The 20,952-nt window shown below is 39.2% G+C and overlaps 1 protein-coding gene across 10 annotated transcripts in view; it reads right to left on the bottom strand.

The window, feature by feature from the left end:
* Nucleotides 1-20,952, bottom strand: part of LIN52 (lin-52 DREAM MuvB core complex component) — a 113,045-nt gene that overhangs the window by 61,587 nt on the left and 30,506 nt on the right. Inside the window, exon 6 of one of the 10 annotated variants that reach the window (XR_011569000.1) lies at nt 9,757-19,951. The exons of the other annotated variants lie outside the window; for them this stretch is intronic. The gene's annotated coding sequence lies outside the window, so the exon portion shown is untranslated. The remainder of the gene's footprint in view (nt 1-9,756; nt 19,952-20,952) is intronic. 10 annotated transcript variants of the gene reach the window in all.

The raw sequence follows: 20,952 nt of genomic DNA, 5'->3' as shown, positions 1-20,952 counted from the left end.
CACGTGCTGACAACATTTTCCAAGTCCATTACTGCATTCATAACTTGATTCTTGGAACTTGTGAGGTAGAAAATTAGGGGAGAAGACACTCATTCAACTTCAGAGGAAGCCTCCAGTCAATGCCTTAGACAACATCCACTAAAGGCTATTTGTTTTCCCCACCTATCTGGGACAGAACACGTCTCATTTAACTAAGCAAAGAATTTAAAACACACAGCCGGGTGCAAATCACTACATTATGTCCAGCTGATGATCCATGACTAGACTCACACCATTCCTCCAAAAAATTTTGGCCTCTAATATTTCTAATTTAAAACAGTCCCACATGTAAAGGCAACATTCCTGAAGAGGGGAAATCACTTCATGTAAAATCACAGGTTGAACCATAGAACACAAATCAGTAAAGTGCAACCAACTGGTTCAGTAAGTATTCACTCATAGGTCCAAGTCAAACTGTCTACAAAGAGTCTAGCATTGGGACCTCCCTGGGGGTCCAGTGATTAAGAATCTATCTGTCAACGCAGGGGACAAGGATTCGATCCCTGGTCTGGGACGATTCTACATGCCATGGGGCAACTAACCCCGAGCACCACAACGACTAAGCCCATGCACCCTGAAGCTCATGTTCCACAAGGAGAAGCTACTACAATGAGAAGCCTGTGCGCCACCACTAGAGTACCCCCTGCTCGCCTCAACTGGAGAAAAGTCGGCACAGCAACAAGGCCCCAGCACAGCCAAAAATAAATGAATTTTTTAAAATAAAAGAGCATAGTATAGGTATACCCACACTATGAAATTCCATGAAGCAACTGAGAAACAATGAGGTAGATCTGTCTGTACTGCTGTGGAAAGATATCCAAGATAATTGTGAGGAGGAAAAAACAAGTTACAAAGCATGTATATGTATTATGATCTCATCCGTGTGGGGGAACATATATAAACTTCATTAATACATAGAAATGTCTGGAAATGTTCATGGAGAAACCATTGATGGTTATCTTGAATAAGTTCAGCAGGTAAGGTCTTTACTTTTCACTTCATATCCTCCCTAGAGAAGGAAATGGCAACCCACTCCAGTACTGCCTGGAGAATTCTATGGACAGAGGAGCTTGGTGGGCTGCAGTCCATGGGGTCACAAAGAGTCAGACAGGACTGAGTGACTAACACTTTCATATCCTCCCATACTATGAAAAAAATTTTTTTTAAATCAAGAGCTTGAATTACTTGTGTAAGTTTAAAATGTTTTTTTAAAAGTTTGGTGAGATCTCTGCAGTGCTTTCCCCAAAGACTTTTTTATTACTGGAGTGTTGATAATTTGAATGAAAAAGTCAAAGCTGTCCCTTTTGTACCTAAAGCCACTATAACATTCCTAAGATTGCCCTGGTCAATAAACTTCTATAGTGGGAAGGAGAGGGGGAAAAAAAAAGGGAAAAAAAAATCACAACATTATGATGAAACTGGAAAAAAAAAAAAAAAAAGGCACACTCCATATAGGGCCTTGGTAGGACAAGACAATCCACAAGTGCCAACCAGCTCTAGGCTATAACGATCCCAGGAGAATCATCACATTTCAATTACCATCACTAACATTACTTATTATTTGGCCTGCTCCAGTCCCTAAGGAAGGCAGCTTGTGATGACAATACCCAGCCTCTTCTTGTAAAACAATTCATTAGGCAAAGCAGAACAGCTGGGGCAGCCACGTGCACGTACTTAAAGCACCACCCCACTGGGACCTCTGGCTCAGATTTCCCTTTTGGTGAGGGACAGCCACCACCCTTGTGACAGCTGTAGAGTCCTCCAGGGACACTTCAGGTTTAATCAGTACTTCCCGCACTGGAGAGGGCCATTTGATTTCTAACATAAACTAATGGCACCCCGCTCTCAGCAGGTTACACCAGACATCAGATAAGAGGCTTTAGGGCATTTTTATCTTGTTCTAATGCTCCAGAGTTAATGAGGCAGCAAAAGATACTGTCATAGAGCCCAGTGTAGCTATATTATCCAATAAACAGACTCTTCCCAAGACAGGTTTAGTATGGATCGAGAAGGTAAAGAAGGCTGCCTTAACACTGATGGCACTGAGAGGATGGGAATCCAGGCACCAGAAGTAGGCCAAATTCATGCACACTTTGCAGTAGACAGTGCTGCAAGGAAAGCAAGGAGTTGTCTCTAAACATGAAGAGTTAAAATGCTGATTTTTACCATCTTAAGCAGCATAAGTCTAATAGCTTTATCTGGCATTTGGGGCCAAGTTTTCAAAAAATGCTTCTAAATGAATCTATTTATGTATTTTGCCAAAAAGTATTCTTAGGAGTTAGATTATTTTTTAAACTAGCAATATAGTTAATATGAAAATAGCTTATTATATTAATATCACATTTATTATAATAATTATATTACATTAACCAGGTAATGTATTAATAAAGGGCATTATAGGTGCTTTTTTTTTACTGGCTATAAAGCAAATTCTATTATGTTAAACAGTAATATCCCCAGAACCTACATAATACCAAGCTTTAGAAATAATTCAATCATCACTCAATAATAATGATAGCCTATTATAATCAAGGCTATGTGAGACACAGTGAAAACAGCAATTAGCCCTTGGATTCCCTGCTGCTGCTAAGTCACTTCTGCTGCTGCTAAGTCACTTCTGCTGCTGCTGCTGCTAAGTTGCTTCAGTTGTGTCCAACTCTGTGCGACCCCATAGATGGCAGCCCACCAGGCTCCCCCATCCCTGGGATTCTCCAGGCAAGAACACTGGAGTGGGTTGCCATTTCCTTCTCCAATGCATGAAAGTGAAAAGTGAAAGTGAAGTCGCTCAGTCGAGTCTGACTCTTAGCGACCCCATGGACTGCAGCCTACCAGGCTCCTCTGTCCATGGGATTTTCCAGGCAAGAATACTGGAGTTTTATAATGTATACTTCACTTCCACCCTAAATTGTATTCTCCTGGTCACAGTGGCTTAAAATCTTGACATTGTTTTTACTCTTATGTCTCTCCAGTTTTTTACTACAATTTCATATCTAGTTCCCGCCCCTCCCCCAACAAATATCTCTTATATGTCCCCTCCTTTGCATTCACACCATCCCATCTAGTATAAGCAGTTACTGAATTCCTGAACTGCCACAGCTTCCTAGCTGGTCTCTCAGCCCCATCACCACACCCTTCAATTCTCTATGGAGGTGACTGCTAGACTTTTGAAAATGATTCCTCAGGCTTTCCATAATTTAGATACTCCTCACTTTTCCAACCACAGTTCTCGTATCCCAAAATTGCTTCTCAGTCCAAAGTGTCTTCTTTCTTACCATATACTACAAATATTAGCCATTAACTTCTACTTAAGTTTCATCTCTTCCAAGAAGTATTCCTTGAATTCTTACCTCACTTTTTTCCTCTTTAGGAGTTTCCTTCATACAGGGAAGAATCATGTCACATGAACGTGGTGTGAAAAAGGCCAAGCCATGCAGAGCTATAACACCAATGTAAAGATTTGTTTTTTAAAAAAAATTTTATTCCAAGAGCAGTGAAAAGTCATTGATGGGTTTTAAGAAGAGAATAAGGCCATGCCAATTTGTGTTTAAAAAATATTACTCTGACTGTGGAGTAAGGTAGTCATTGGAGAAAAGATCAATTCTACAGCTAATTCTGCCAGGAGAAGGGGAAAATACCAGAAACAGATTAAAGAAGCTGGATAAAGCAGGCTTAATGTAGATGGAGAACTTGAAACTCAATATTCTAGAGGAAAATGATAGTCATTTGAGTAAATACATGTTCATTATAAGGAAAAAAAACTAGTTTTTTTAAAAAAGCTGGTGTGCAGAATTTAGTACTAAATGTTCTTCTATCAAGTATGTATTGGCATTTACAGTGCCTTAACTTTCATTGAATCTTGGTTAAAAAAAGAAAGCTACACAAAATTTTGAGACAATTGAGAAATTCTGAATGTGGAAGGATATGAGATATTTTGCAATTACTGTTAATTTTTCTTGGGTGTGATAACAGGAAACGGTCCTTATTCTTAGGAAATGTATCCTGAAGTATTTAGGGGTAAAGTGCCTGATGTCAGAAACTTATTTCAAAATAGTTCAAGGAGATGGGGAAAAAAAAACATACACACATATACACACATCGATATTCATATCTATGGCTATGGTGAGCTTGTGGACGCTTAAAATTTTTTCATGATGAACCAGTGGAGGAAAAGAAGACAATGTAATTTCTTCTTAAGCTAGTGGAAAGGGGCTTTTTTCCCGATATATTCATGATATTGATATTCATTTATTTGATAATTTGAAATAAGTTATTTTTAACCTACATCTCTAAGGAAGTCTGGGATCTTAAAAAGTAAACCACCACAGGAAGACAGTCACCTAAGAATTATCCTTTCTACAAACAGTTAACAGATCAATCATGCTCCAGCCCTCCCTTTAGTTTCAAGCCTGGCTACTCCTGGATTCCTGATTAAGGAGAGGGAGGAAGACACTGCCTGTGCTTTTTCAAGTGGAAGACAGTCACTGAACCATGCTATCCAGTGCCTATGTTTACTAAACAAGATAATGTTACCATCCCTGCTGTGGACCCCTTTCAGAGAATAGCAGGTATACAACTTAATACTCAAGTAATCTTTTATTGCGTTGCCTTCTTCTTTGTTAATGTCATTATGTTCCAACACTGAGATTATTGGCTAATTAAAACCCTTGTTTTTACCGAACTTGACAGGTGACAGCAGCAGAAATAGAAGCAGACAACCATAAACTATTTTCTCTTCAACCAGGACAAAAATGCTTCCTCTGTAAAGTTCCAGGAAGAACTCTAGAATTCTATACCTATAAAACTAAGTATTTTCAGGGAGGAGCTACTGTTAGCAATAATAAGCCTTTCAACCTGAGCTATCAGAAAGCTTATTTCTATGGTCAGACCTAGCTAGACATCTCATTCTTCTTTTGACTAACTGGGCAGGCATAGGAATGAAGCTCCTTATCTTAGTCCAAACTCAATGTGTTTATAGTCAGACTCTACAAAATGGATAAAAGATAAAATAAAAAATAAAGGTCAACAGCAAAATGGATGTCAAACACCTCCAATATTGCATTCACTAAAAGAAATGATTCTTTACACTCATTAAACCAAATAGGATGTTATAGCACCAAGTTGGGCTTCCCTGGTGGCTCAGACAATAAAGAATCTACCTGTAATGCAGGAGACCCTGCTTCAATCCCTGGGTAGGAAAGATCCCCTGGAGAAGGGAATGGCAACCCACTCTAGTATTCTTGCCTGGAGAATCCCCATGGACAAAGGGGCCTGGTGGGCCACAGTCCATGGGGTTGCAAAGAGTCTGACATGACTGAGTGACTAAGCACAGCACACAACACCAAGTTAAGGGGATAACTGGAAATTTTGTTTGGTTGGTTGTTTTAGGTTATTGTGAGTGTGTTTGTTAAGTTGGACTGAGTAAGCCATATACTAGATGTTTTCCCAAACTAGAATTAGTTAACAATGTAACTTCACAAGCTTATTGCATGAAGAACACGGCTTGGCATGATGGGAAAGACAAAAATGAGTGGTAAAGGGTCTTTGTTCTAAAGGAGGGCAAGTTCACTAATAGTAACTAAAGGGTCTGAGTAGCTTATTCCTCTCACTCAAAGATGTTTCTCCCTGTTGAGTAAGAAGAAACCCTACCATGGCAAGAGGAGAGAGAAAGAATTAAACCCACAAATAATTTCAAATTTCATTTCAGCCATAGTTTTCTCTAACCATACTTTTCCCCTATGCTGCTGCTGCTAAGTCGCGTCAGTCGTGTCCAACTCTGTGCGACCCCCAGGCAGACGACCAGGCTCCTCTGTCCCTGGGATTCTCCAGGCAAGAATACTGGAGTGGTTTGTCATTTCCTTTTCCAATGCATGAAAGTGAAAAGTGAAAGTGAAGTTGCTCAGTCGTATCCGACTCTTCACGACCCCATGGACTATAGCCTACCAGGCTCCTCCGTCCAGGGATTTTCAAGGCAAGAGTAATGGAGTGGGTTGCCATTGTCTTTAGCTTCTGGAAAAAAGCCAAATAATTACATGTTATAGCATCTCCTTTAATCTTCCCTCTCTCACTTGCTGGTAGAAAGATGGCAAAAAGAATGCAAGCAGAAGAAGGAAGAGAAATTAAAGGTGATAAAAGTTATCAAGATAATGTTCCATATTATTTGGGCTCATGGGCTGACTGAAGGTTGAGCTTTATTACGCATCTTATCCTCTTTGTTAGACTGTACTGTCACCTGCTACTCTTAAAGTTTCACAGAAGGCTCAGGATATGCAAGGACAGTTTTATTTTTGAGGGATCTGCTCAAATATCAAATATAAAAAAGAAAAGTATATGTTTGATTCTCCATCTATTTTAAAAGAGCTTCACTTAACTTCAGTTTCTTTTCACAACTGCTATAACAAAGAAAATACTACAGGGTTCCTGAAGGGTCTTTGAAGACAGGAATATGAAGAATTCCTCTCTATTTTAAGACTTCTCTCTCACAGCAAATGGTCACAAGCACACCACTTCAAGCCATCAAGAAAGAACCATCAACAGTTGAGTATTAAGACATGGCAGATGTAGTCATCATCCAGATTCTGGCTAGTCCCACTCCTGAAGAGGAATGAATGTTCTAAGAGAGAAACCCCATGTTTTAACTCAAAGTAAAGGAGAATGGAAAGATGAAAAAAGACCCAAGTTTAATTATCAGTAGTGATAGAAAAAGAAAAGCACATTAAATGCATTGTGTAAAATGAATGAAGTTAGAAAGGATTTTTCATATCGTACCCAAAAATAAGTGCACTTGCACTTAGGAAATACACACTATCCATGTTCTATTTTCAACACACAGTTATACAACACAAAGTCATTTCACCTTAAACAAACACACAAACAAATAAACAAGAGAGGCCAAGATCCAGTATCAATTCCTACCCCACCATTCCTACCTAATCTGCCAGTAAGTTAATGCAAATCAAACCAAGCACTTCACTGCTGCTGGTAGTGAAGCCGGTTCCCTTCCCAAGAGAGGCCTGTAAAACAGGACAGTCACTGACAGCAGTACAATTACTGACACAGATACAGACTTTATGGACATGTTTATCTCCGCTGTAAATCCACACTCTCTCTCCACTCCGATTCACGAGTCATAAAGAAATTGCAGATAATGAAAAAGTTGGGGAAATTTACAGCATGTCGGAAACCTCAGACAGCCAGAAGAAATTAAAGAGCTGACTAGGGATAAATCACACAGGTACAATTAAAACTTCCCACATACCTCCTTCATTTCCAAACTGAGGCACAATCCAATGGAGCTGATGAAAAGTTGAGGTCATGACTCCTCAGGCTGTAATCATTTCTTAACTAACTGCATGTTAAAAATTAGCCAATTCACGGGACATGTGTAAATGCTTTCTTGCTGCTTGCTACCTTGATTCCCTTCACTCTCCACTGGAAGCACCCATACAGCAATTCCATTTGTAAACAGGCCAAACTGCAACAAGCAATAAATGGAAAGATGATGTCCCCTCTCCCACTGCCATCTCTGCAGGTGCAGGACATCTTTTACCATCGCCACTGTGGACTGAGCATTAAAATGAGAAAGTGGAGCTACAATGGGTGAATGAAATTGGAGTTTTCTTCTTCCCCTATAAATAATCATTCTGAAGGTTTCATTTGATCTCTTTTCAACATTCCAAAAGAGATTTTAAAGGACTATTAGGTTTGATACTAGAATAAGAATTACTTCTGGTGATACTTGCTTGTCAATAGACTCAACCAATGCTCTATACTCTTTATGTAACCACCTCTGCATAAGCTTCAAAGTGGTCTAGTTTTAGCTCTACCACTCCCTCAACTACCCAGATCTTTGCTTTTTATTTTTGTCTAAGGACAAAGGTTACAAGAGGGGAGGGAAAAATAAAACAAAAAGGTGAAACAAAACCAAACCTCCAAACTTTACCAGAATCTAGAAGTCTTAATTAATGTTTAACTCTTATTCCAATAAAGTAAATCAGAAAAATACCAAAGACAAGAAATAATGTCTGTTTCTTAAACAATAAGCTTAACAGATCCCTAGTACTGAAGACTAGAATACTGTGAGTTAATTGTTGGCCTCTCTATTCTATAAGCCTGTAAAATTCTCTGTGAAGGAAAAAATGATTTTATCACATGCTATACTCTTCTACTTTCCGCAAATTACTTACACGAAACTAGCAGGTTTTAAAAACACCAACCCAAACACAAGATCTGTCTGGAAAGCAGAAGCAAAGAACACAGATTTTACCAGCTAACTTCCACATGATTGAATGAACCAAGAGTGTCAACAAAGTTATACACAAGTCAATACTCATCTCTGTGCATCTCTATGGGACGAAGCCCTACCAAATTAGCTCTAATATGATTTTGAAATTCTGGGCCCTGTCAAGAAATGAAGGTTAACAGATCTTTTTAGAGATATGGAGGATGCGATTGACAAGGTTTCGATTTTGTTCCTGTTTGACCCCTTGATGATTTGAGATCCATTTTACACTTCAGAGAACCCAAATGTCATTTTCAATTTATATATTAAGATTTTATTCTCTATGGAATAAAAATAATTCTAAGATAATACTAAGACTTTCAACCCAGATATCACCACCATACAAAACTTAGGTCATGTCTAGTTCAGAGATCTCAGTTCTAGCCAGTCAGTAAGCATTAGACATGGTTTCTGATTAGCTTTTGCTTACAATGATCAGTTCCTTTAGTTTGTTGTCAGATTGGTGTCCAGTACCAATTAAGAATTACTAAACACAGGCTGAATTTTATTTAAAAGCTTCTAAGAGGCAAATAATATTTTATCAAATGAGTATCTGAATGAAACCAAGAAACACATCTATTGTTACTACTCTATGAGGCAACAGTAACCCTGGATTAAAAATCAGAAGACCTGGATTCTAGGTCCAGTTTGGCAAATAACTAAGTGTGTGACTGAACAAATCACTGAAGTTCTTTGAACCTCAGTTACCTCATTTATTCAAATTGGAATAACAGAAGAATAGTAGAAAGAATTAAATGAGAAAGTACACGTGAGAAACATTGCAGGCTAGGGACTTCTCTGGTGGTCCAGTAGTTAAAAATCTGTCTTCCAGTGCAGGGGATGCGGGTGTGATTCCTGGTTGGGGAACTAAGATCCCACATGTGTGGGACAACTAAGCCCTTATGCAACAACCACGGGGCTTGCAAGCCACAACTAAGACCCAATGCAGCCATATAAATTTTTAAAAAAAGAAATAGCAGGCTCAAAAATGTTACTTGCCTTTCCCTCTTCATAAGACATGATTCAGATTTCTGGTTCTGTCCCCAATGAGCTGTGTGGTTTTCCTTAGGCAAGTCACCTAATATCTTTAGGCCTCTGTTTTTGCATCTGCAACATTAGAGGGTTGAGACTCAACGATCTCTAAGATTCCCTTTCAACTCTAACAAGCTATGATTACCAATCCTGTCACTAAATTCCTGGATGATCGAGATCTAAGTCGCTTCATTTCTTTTGACCTCAGTTTCTTCACCTTTAAATGGGAAACTTGTAAGAGGAGGAAAAACAAGCTGCCAGTAAACATAACTTTACTTATTAGCAATCAAAGAAATACATATAAAAAACAATAAAACAAAATTTTTCACCTATAAAATGGGCAAGTACTAAAAAGTTTCATGATATCTAGAGTTAGCTCTTTGTGTGTGTGTGTGTTAGTCACTCACCCATGTCCGACTCTTTGCGACCCCATGGACTGTAGTCTTTCAGGCTCTTCTGCCCATGGAATTCTCTGAGCAAGAATATCGGAGTGGGGTAGCCAATCCCTTCTCCAGGGGATCTTCCCAACCTAGGGATCAAACCTGGGTCTCCGCATTGCAGGCAGATTCTTTACCGTCTGAGCCACCAGGGAAAACCAGAGTTGGCTATAAGATATAGGAATACAAGTACTTTCATTTACTGTTCTTAGAAATATGATTTGGTCAAGTCTTTTCAGAGGTCACTTTGGCAAAATATTAAAGTTTTTAATGTGCCATTCACTTGATCTAGAGTAAAGGATGCTATTACAGCATGATTTACTTTTAGTAAAGCACTGGAAACAGCCTAAATGTCCATTAAGAAAGAATTAATGAAATACATTATGGGGAGTGAAAGTCACTCAGTTGTGTCCAACTCTTTGTAACCCCATGGACTATAGACTCCATGGAATTCTCTAGGCCAGAATACTGGAATGGGTAGCCTTCTCCAGAGGATCTTCCCAACCCAGGGATCGAACCCAGCTCTCCCACATTGCAGGCAGATTCTTTATCAGCTGAGCCATATTATAATGGTAGTCTGCACAGTCACAAAACTGATGATTTTGCTGTTTTCATGGGTACTGAAGGAAGTTCACAATGCACTAAGTCAAAAATGCAGGTTGTAGAACAGGAGTAGCATGACACCATGCATGTTTACGTGCGTGCGTGTGTGTGTGTGTGTGTGTGTGTGTGTGTGTGTGATACCTCTTAGAAATGTTTGCAGGATTTGGAGAAGTGTTCACCAAAAAGTTAAAAGCGATTACTATTTTAGGATGCTGTGATTTGGGGTGATTTTTGCTTTCTTTATATTTTCTACAATGAATATGTACTGTTTTATAATAGCAAAAAAAATAATAAAGTTCATATTTAACTTTTAAAATGAATATTTCAAAAAAGATTCTATGACTGTTTAACAATTCTTTTCAGTTACTAAGCAGTATCCCTTGTTTTTATAGATCATGACATAAACCATGTACGTAGTTGCATCTTTACGCCACAATCTAGCTGCTTACCTAGACATACTAAGCACTTCTCACATACCATTTCTAATCTTCTCTACAATGCTGTAAGACCAATTTCACTCTAAAGGAAACCTAGCAGAGCTTTTACATTTTAGAAGCTGTTTTCCCTCACATTAGATGTTATTTTGAAAAGAATAAGATACTCCAAACTGAGATCTTTAAGGCCAGAAAATTCTCTTTACTTTAAAAAAAAGTGTAAATACAAACAGATTTTATTCTTGGTTATCCTTTAAATCTCAATTAGAAGCACTCCTGCATATAGGAATTCTAAGCTGACATTAGGAATACTCTCAAGATTGCTGAAACCAGGGGAGGCACCATTGTTTGTAACCAAGTACACTGGACAATGAGGGGTGAGATTTGGACTGGTTATTTGTTGCAGGATGGCCTGCATAGGCAAACAAGAAACCAGAGTACTTAAAAATAAAAAATGCATAAATCATGTTAAAATTTTTGGATGCCATCCAGCATTAATTAAAAGCATATTAAAGGACTTACCTGGTGGCAGAGTGGATAAGAATCCGCCTGCCAATGCAGGGGACAAGGGTTGGATCCCTGGTTTGGAAGATTCCACGTGCTGCGGAGCAACTAAAGCTGGTGCGCCACAACTAAGCCCATGTGCTGCACCTAAGGAAATCTGTGTGCCTAGAGCCTGTGCTCTGCAACAGGAGAAGTCACCGCGACGGGAAGTCTGTGCACCAAAAAGAAGAGCAGCCCCGCTCACTGCAACTAGAGAAAGCCCAAGCACAGCAATGAACAACCGGCGCAACCGAAAACAAACAAGCAATATTTTAAAAACCTAATGAATTACTCTTCATTTCTTGACATATAACTTAAAGCGGAGAGAGAAAGAGAAGGAATGTCTGTGATCTAAACATAGAGGCACTCTCTCACCTTCCCACCAGCGAAGAAATCCGCACCTCTCTTTCCTCTTGTATGATCTAGTCATATGATCAATCTAAGGCCGCTGCACCTGTGCCCTAAACCCTAACATTTCAAGCCCTCTCAGGGACCTTGCTTACACTTTATCCCTTTTCACCTCTCTCTGCCATCTTTTCATCTTTGTCATAGAATTTAAATATATCTAAGTCCACTGTCCTAAAGTAAATAGGAAACTTTGACCACTTCTTCCTCTTGCGAATACCCTTTCTTCCTCTTAATAGCCAAACTCCTATTTCCATCTCCTATTTCACTGGTTGCTCACTCACTCATGCATTCAACAGCCTACACAATGGAGAATTCACACCAAAAGCCAAACCCCATGTCAAAAATCCAACTCAATAAAGATCTAAATGTAAGACATGACACCATAAAACTCTTAGAAAAGAACATAGGTGAAACATTTTTTGACATAAATCGTAGCAATATTTTCTGAGATTACTCTCCCAGGGCAAAAGAAATAAAAGCAAAAATAAATAAATGGGACCTAATAAAACTTAAAAACTTTTGCACAGTAAACTATCAATAAAATAAATAGACAACCTATGAAATGGGAGAAAATATTGCAAAAGATGCAACTGACAAGGGCTTAATTTCCAAAACATGCAGACAGCTCATACAACTCAACAGCAGAGAAACAAACAACCCAATCAAAAGTGGACTGTTGCTGTTTAGTTGATAAGTTGTGTCTGACTCTTTTGCGACCCCATGGACTGTAGCCCGCCAGGCTCCCTTGTCCACGGGATTTCTTAGGCAAGAATACTAGAGTGGGTTGCCATTTCCTTCTCCAGGGGATCTTTCCAACCCAGGCATGGAATTTGTGTCTCCTGCATTGCAGATGGATTCTTTACCACTGAGACACCAGGGAAGCCCCCCAAATGGGCAGAAGATCTGATAAACATTTTTCCAAAGGAGACAAAGAGACAGACAACAGGCACATGAAAGACACTCAACACTGCTAATTATTAGAGAAATGCAAATCAAAACTACAATGAGGTATCACCTCATACCAGATGGAATGGCTATCATCAAAAAGTCTACAAATAATAAATGCTGGAGAGGATGTATAGAAAAGGGAACTCTTATACACTGTAGGTGGGAATGTAAATTGGTTCAGCCACTATGGACAACAGTATGTGCTGTGCTTAGCTGCTCAGTTGTGTCCGACTCTTTGTGACCACATGGACTGCAGCCCGCCAGTTTCCTCTGTCCATGGGGATTCTCCAGGCAAGAATACTGGAGTGGGTTGCCATGCCCTCCTCCAGGGGATCTTCCCAACCCAGGGGCTGAACCCAGGTCTCCTGCATTGCAGGCGGATTATTTACTGACTGAGCTAGCAGGGAAGCCCAAAAATACTGGAGTGGGTAGTCCATCCCTTCTCCAGGAGATCTTCCTGACGCAAGAATCAAACTATGGTCTCCTGCACTGCAGGTGGATTCTTTACCAGATGAGCTACCAGGGAAGTCCATGGAAAACAGTACAGAGGTTCCTTAAAAAACTAAAAATAGAGCTACCATATATCAGGAATCCCATTTCTCAGTATACATCCAGAAAAAAACAAAAACTCTAATTCAAAATAATACATGCACTTTAATGTTTACAGCAGCACTATTTATAATAGTCAAGACATGGAAGCAACCCCAGTGCCCATAATATATATGTGTGTAATGCAATATTAATCAGTCATAATTTGCAGCAACATGGATGGACCTAGAGAATGTTATGCCAAATGAAGTCAGAGAAAGACAAGAAGTGTACGATAGCACTCATGTGTGGAATCTAAAAAATAATGCAAATGAATCTGTATACAAAACAGAAACAGACTCACAGACATAGAAGACAAACTTGTGGCTACCACCAAAGGGTGGGGGGGAGATTAGGAGTCTGTGATTAACAGATACAAACTACTACATAAAAGAGATAAGAAACAAGGATTTACAGTATGGCATATAAAATTAGACAGTATCTTATAACAATATGAATGAAACTATAATGAAATATACTCTGAAAAAAACAAAACAAAACCCTGAATCACTATTAGTTTTGGTACACCCAAAACTAATACAAATTGTATCAATTATACTTCAAATAAAAAAAATAACAAACTCATTGTCTTCCCTTACAAACTTCTTCCTCCACTATTGTTCCTTCTAAAAAAGCTTTAGTGACAGACTGTAGCATCCTTTTGTCTCATCCTCAGAAAAGACTGCCTTCTCTGATCACCCCTTACAGATCAGAAGAGGTCTCACGGAAATTTGTTGTTATGGAATCTTATACTTCTTCACAACACTCATCACAACCCTCTCACCACAGATTATTTCTGTAACGGTTTGATGTGTGTCTTCCTCATGACTGCTTTGCTTACTGCTGCAGCCTCAATTTTTATCACAGTGATTGGCTCATTTTAGTTACTTTAAATTACTTTTGTTGAAGAGATCCTTAAGAGAAGAGGGGAAAAAGTTCAATCAATTGATTGACAGATCAGTCCTTAGTGAGGTATAATTCATATAGGATGAACTGCACATACTTGAAGTGTCCAGTCTGGTAAGATTTTCTTCTTAATATATTTGGCTGCGTCGGGTCTTAGTTGCAGTGCATGGACGCTGGCTCTAGGGCTCAGGGGTTGCAGCATGCAGGGTCTCCAGTTGTGGCACGCGTCAAGTTTGGAAGGGAAGACAAACGCTTTCACCACTACTGAGGCAAACCCTTCTGAGTCCTATGACTGATGAGAATTTTGCTGTCTGGTTGGCGGGAGCAGGCACTATTACTGGCCCTGTGGTGCCAGCCAGTATTCCTTCCTGTAATCCTTTCGAGGGGCTCTCTCCTCAGCCTCATGTATAACAGCATCCTCACAAGACTGCACTGGCGAGTACTCAGCTGATTACTTTAGCAGAACCCTCTGTGGATCTCCAGGGTTCTCTCCATGCCGCCCTCTCCCCTCTGGTACTCTGTCCTCTCACCTCTTGCTACCTTGGTCTCTTCAGACTCCTAACTCTGTTTCTTCAACTCAGGGAGTCTGCTACTCTCTGCCTGAGTTCCCCCTCCCAGCACTGCAGCCTGGAAACTCTCAAAACAGTAAACTGAGATAATCACAGCGCTGACCTCCTCTCAGGGATCACTATCTTTTATTGCCTGACATCCAGTGTGCTAAAAACCACTGTTCATATCTTCTGTAGTTTTTTAAAAAGCTGTCTCAGGTGAGAAGGTGAAGCTAGTCCCTGATATTCCATCTCAGTCAAAAGCAAAAATGCTTCCATTGTTGTCTGCGTGCCCCTAACTTACACGCCCAGAGGAGAAATCTAGGAGTCATCCTTGACACCCTCTTCCTCCCCACCTCCGTTGATCTTCTATAGCCAATCAATCAAGACTTATTCTTTGTCCTAAATGGCTCTCAAATTCAAGGACATCGCTCCCTGTACACTATCAGCATCCTAGTTCGAGGCACCATGGTCTTTTTTTCCAATTTATTTGGTTACGTGGCATGTGGAATATTCATTGTATCATGTGGGATCTTTCATTGCGGTACACGGACTCTGTGCACCACGTGAGTCTCATGGGTTCCAGAGTGCACAGGTCAGTAGTTTGAGCATGCATGCTTTTTTGCCCTGAGGCATGAGGGATCTTTGACCAGGGGTCAAACCTGTGTCCCTTGCATTGCAAGGCAGATTCTCAGCCACTGGACCATGATGGAAGTCCCATCACCAGTCTATAGACTATTTCAATGACCTCCTACATGGTCTCCCTAGTTCTTCTCACGTCCCCCTCCAAACCAGTCTCTACACAGCCAAAACCTGAATATTCCTTGTCTATGCCCTCCATTGACTTGTCAGAGATCTTAGAATATTGTCCAATATCCTCAATATAACCAAGAAGTCTTACATGATTCAGTCTTTTTTTTTTTTTTTAATATTTAATTTATCTATTTGGCTGCTCTGGGTCTTAGCTGTGGCATGTGGGATCCAGCTCCCTGATCAGGGATCGAACCTGGGCCCCCTGCATTGGGAGTTCGAAGTCTTAGCCACTGGACCACCAGGAAGTCCCCATGATTCAGCCTTTGTCAAGAATTAAATACTATGCCTTAAAATACTGAATTTTAATGCTGTAAGGATCTGAGAGGTCTTTTAGTCCAACAGCTTCATTTTTCAACTGAAGAAACTGATGCTCAATGTCACACAGCTAAATTCCTGATAAAGGTGCACTAGGCAGTAATAAAATTTAAGATTTATCGACAGCTTTCTAGGTGTCAAATATCATACTATGCATTTTTAAAAACTGAATCGAATCTGCATTTTTTAAAGTGAGTTTTCAAAGTGTACAATTCAATGGCATTTAGTAAATTCACAATATTTTTCAACTACCACCTATATAAGTTACAAAACATTTTTATCACCCACCAAAAAAATCTTTTATCCATTACTCAGACAGCCCTCATTTCCCTCTTTTTCTTGCCCCTGGCAATCACCAATCTCCCTTCTGTCTCTATGAATTTACATACCTAGGATGGTTCATATAAATGGAATACTATAATATGTGATTTTTCATGTCTGGCTTCCTTTATTGAGTATAATGTTTTTGAGATTCACCCATGTTGTGAGACTTGGACCATAAGAACTGATGCTTTTGAACTGTGGTGCTGGAGAAGACTCTTTAGAATCCCTTGGACTGCAAGGAGATCAAACTAGTCAATCCCAAAGGAAACCAACCCTGAATATTCACTGGAAGAACTGATGCTGAAGCTCTAATACTTTGGCCACCTGATGCAAAGAGCTGACTTGCTGGAAAAGGGGACAAGAGGGAGGGGACTTAGGAATACCTATAGCTGATTCATATTGATGTTTGGCAGAAACCAATACAATACTGTGAAGCAATTATCCTTCAATTAAAAATTAAAAAAATTAATTTAAAAAAGAAAAATCTAACTTTCCTCCCATGTTACCACTTTCCTTTATTACTACCCCATTGTCTACCATGCTGGCAAAGTGAGTCTTTTAAGAAAATACATATGATTATACACTTATTATGCTTAAAATTTCTCATATGCTGCCCATGATGATAACAACAGTTAATAGCTTTTAAGCACTTATTAAGTACTAATATACTATGCAAAGATTTTATAAATAATATTGTATTAAATTATCAGAACAATATTCTAAGGTAACATCTCAAAGTGAATGGTCAGGAAAACCCTGAGGATCCTGGGGATCACTAAGCCCCTTTCAGAGGGTCCATGAGTTCAAAACTACACGTATGATACTAAGATGGCTTTTTCACTTATTCTCTCAGAAGCGAACATTGAAGTTATTTAGAGCCTACCGAGCAAAAGGTGTCATAACATACTGAAAGAAGCAGCAGATATGAAAACTTAGCTCTTTATCAATCCAAACATTAAGGGTATTTGAAAAATGTAAAAACCACCATTCTTATCAACATTTTTTATTTGGAAAATAGTTACTCTTCATAAAAATATTTATATTAACATGTAATGGGTTTGTTCCTATTTTTAAATGAATAAGTATTTTAAAATTTTCTGTTTTAAATTCTGAATTAAATTCAGAAATTAAATATACATAAAATGCACATATAATCCACACAAACAAGAGCTTTTGGGTGATCAACATTAACTTCTAAGAGTGCAAAGGAGTCCTGACACCAAAAAGCTTAAGAAACACTATTCTAAGATTTTCATCTCCATTTCACAAACGAAGAAATCAGGGGTAAGAAAGTCAAGTTACTGCCTAAGTGGTAGATCGAGATTCATAAGGCTGTAATAAAGCTTCCAGAACCCAAGCTCTTAACTACTATTTTGTCCTTTCCTATTAATATTAGCTATTTATCACCTGGATCCTATCCACTTATCTTCAGGTAATTGTTCTTTCCCTTATGTTATCTTCAGGTCATCAATCTCCCCACTAGCCTGAGTTTCATCAGACAGAGGTATTTCTTAAGCTATACTACAATTCCTATAAGTTAATATACTACAAGATTCAAAAATTGGAATCAAGATTGCCGGGAGAAATACCAATAACCTCAAATACACAGATGACACCACCCTTATGGCAGAAAGTGAAGAGGAACTAAAAAGCCTCTTAATGAAAGTGAAAGAGGACAGTGAAAAAGTTGGCTTAAAGCTCAACATTCAGAAAACTAAGATCATGGCATCTGGTCCCATCACTTCATGGCAAATAGATGGGGAAAGAGTGGAAACAGTGACAGACTTTATTTTTCTGGGCTCTAAAATCACTGCAGATGGTGACTGCAGCCATGAAATTAAAAGACACCTGCTCCTTGGAAGAAAAGCTATAACCAACCTAGACAGCATATTAAAAAGCAGAGACATTACTTTGCCAACAAAGGTCCATCTAGTCAAAGCTATGGTTTTTCCAGTAGTCATGTATGGATGTCAGAGCTGGACTATAAAGAAAGCTAAGTGCCAAAGAATTGATACTTTTGAACTGTGGTGTTGGAGAAGACTCTTGATTGTCCCTTGAATTGTAAGGAGATCCAACCAGTCCATCCTAAAGGAGATCAGTCCTGAATATTCATTGGAAGGACTGATGCTGAAGCTGAAACTCCAACAATACTCTGGCCACCTGATGTGAAGAAGTAACTCAGTGGAAAAGATCCTGATGCTGGGAAAGATTGAAGGCAGGAGGAGAAAGGGACGACAGAGGATGAGATGGTTGGATGGCATCACCGACTCGATGGACATAAGTTTGAACAAGCTCCAGGAGTTGGTGATGGACAGGGAAGCCTGGTGTGCTGCAGTCTATGGGGTCGCAAAGAGTTGGACACGAGTGAGCGACTGAACTGAATTGAACTGAATATACTAAGGTAGTATACTCTTCCAAAGCTTTCTTTAAACCAGACAAACAAGTTTTGCATCCTACCAATTATAGATAAGATATAATTCCTTGGTTCTGGCACCTTAAGAGTTTTGTCTTAAAAACAAGTCTCCCAAAATGTCCAGTGATACCAACAATTAACTAGTCTTCCAGTGGACGTGTTTTGAATCATGAAATCCATCCGTAAAGTCACTGCTCACATGTACATTAGGTACAATGTACTCATTTCTACAAAGCATCTATGAACTGAAAAAGAAAAACAATGCTAAACGGTAAGCCACTAAAGATCATGTACAGTGCTAAAGCTGATTTCCTAAACCATCACAGCAAAGATGCCCAAACAAGCTCTTTTTCTGCAGGCATTTTCTTCTTCATGCTGCCTGTCCTTTCTAGTTGACTGGGGGAAGTGAACAAATTGATTTTCACAAGATGTAGCTCCAGTCCCCACGAAGTTGCTTCGTCTTTTTTAACACCTAAAACAATTCCTCAAAAGAAGCCTATATAGGAGGCTCAACTCTTTCTAAACATAATCCACTGCACAAGGTAGATTTCTCACTCCAGGGCAAATTGTTAGGTCTATAAGCACAGCACTTAACTAAGTCATTAATAATCCATCTGAAATCAATGGCTCCGGGGTAATTACCTGTGGTTTTCCCATCCCATCCAAACAACTTTTCTCTGTTCTAACAATTCTCTATTGCTTAGATCTTCTGTTTCCATTTTATATTACTCACTCTGTATTTCTTATACCACTAGCATATTGGTGTCCAAAAACATACAAAAAGATCTGTCCTCTGTTTTTATAATTAAGGGACGGAAATTTTAATAACTAAAACGAAACTAGGAAAGTTATGACCTACCTAGACCAACCTAGACAGGATGTTAAAGAGCAGAGATATTACTTTGCCAACAAAGGTCCATCTAGTCAAGGCTATGGTTTTTCCAGTAGTCATGTATGGATGTGCGAGTTGGACTATAAAGAAAGCTGAGTGCCAAAGAATTGATGCTTTTGAACTGTGGTGTTGGAGAAGACTCTTGAGAGTCCCTTGGACTGCCAAGCAATCCAACCAGTCCATCCTAAAGGAAATCAGTCCTGAATACTCACTGGAAGGACTGATGTTGAAGCTGAAACTCCAATACTTTGGCCACCTGATGCGAAGAGCTGACTCACTTGAAAAGACCCTGATGCCAGCAAAGATTGAAGGCAGGAGGAGAAGAGGATGACAGAGGATGAGATGATTGGATGGCATCACCGACAATGGACGTGAGTTTGAGTAAATTCCGGGAGTTGGTGACGGTCAGGGAGGCCTGGCGTGCTGCAGTCTGTGGGGTCGCAAAGAGTCAGACACAACTTAGCTACTGAACTGAACTGAATAGTAAACTAAAATCTTCCTTATTCTTTCTATTAGTATTCTAAAATATGTATCAATTGTGCATGTGTATCAATATGTATCAAAATATGTATCAACTGTGTTATTAGTTCATCATGCAAGTTCTTTTTTCAATTTCCTCATGTAATGCCCAAGTTAGTCAACAAAGAAAACAGTTAAAGATGCTTCAACAGGCCTCTTAGTGGTCTAGTAGTTAAGATTTCGTGCTCCCAAGGCAGGGGGCACAGGCTCATTCCCTGGTAGGGGAACTAAGAGCCCAGATGCCACACAGTGGGGGGGTAAAAAGTGCTTTGGCTTTTCTAGGAAAGTAGTTTCCAAGGATCTGCAAATGACAAATGGTAATATACATAAAAATGCATCACTCAACAAGGGTGTCAGGGAAGTTACACATCAAATCAGGAAATCAGTGAGTTGAGGAAAACATACCTTCATTGTCTCAATGTGAATTTTTTCATTCAATACCAATAATGATATTCTGATATTTCCATGGAGAAGTGGGAGAAGAAATCAACCACCCCAAGTTACAGAAGTAATTTACTATTTATTTCTAAAATACTACAGCTGAGACATTATTACAACCTAAATTAAAATGACAGGGGCAGCATTAACACAAAAGGAAAATATTGCCAAACTAAAATTCAAAAACAGCAAATGACTGCTAAAGACAATGACATGCATGAATGTCATAATCAAAATGTTGAGCAAAAGAAGCCAGCCACAAAAGAATATATAGTTGGCAATTCCACTTAAAGTTCAAAAACAAGCAAAATTCTTTTATATTATAAGTCATAACAGTGCTTGACTTTGAGCCAAGGGCAGGTAGTGACTGAGAGGGGCATGAAGGAGGTATTATATATTGGAAAGGTTCTATTTTTTTATCTGTTCAAGGTCACAGTTATATGGGAGTGCTGTTTTATGAAAATTCATTGAGCT

The sequence above is a fragment of the Bos indicus genome, chromosome 10, assembly GCF_029378745.1.
Source record: "Bos indicus isolate NIAB-ARS_2022 breed Sahiwal x Tharparkar chromosome 10, NIAB-ARS_B.indTharparkar_mat_pri_1.0, whole genome shotgun sequence".
Classification (NCBI taxonomy): Eukaryota; Metazoa; Chordata; class Mammalia; order Artiodactyla; family Bovidae; genus Bos; species Bos indicus.
The sequence above is the reverse complement of the archived record's forward strand: the minus strand, read 5'-3'. Positions and strand labels throughout refer to the sequence as shown.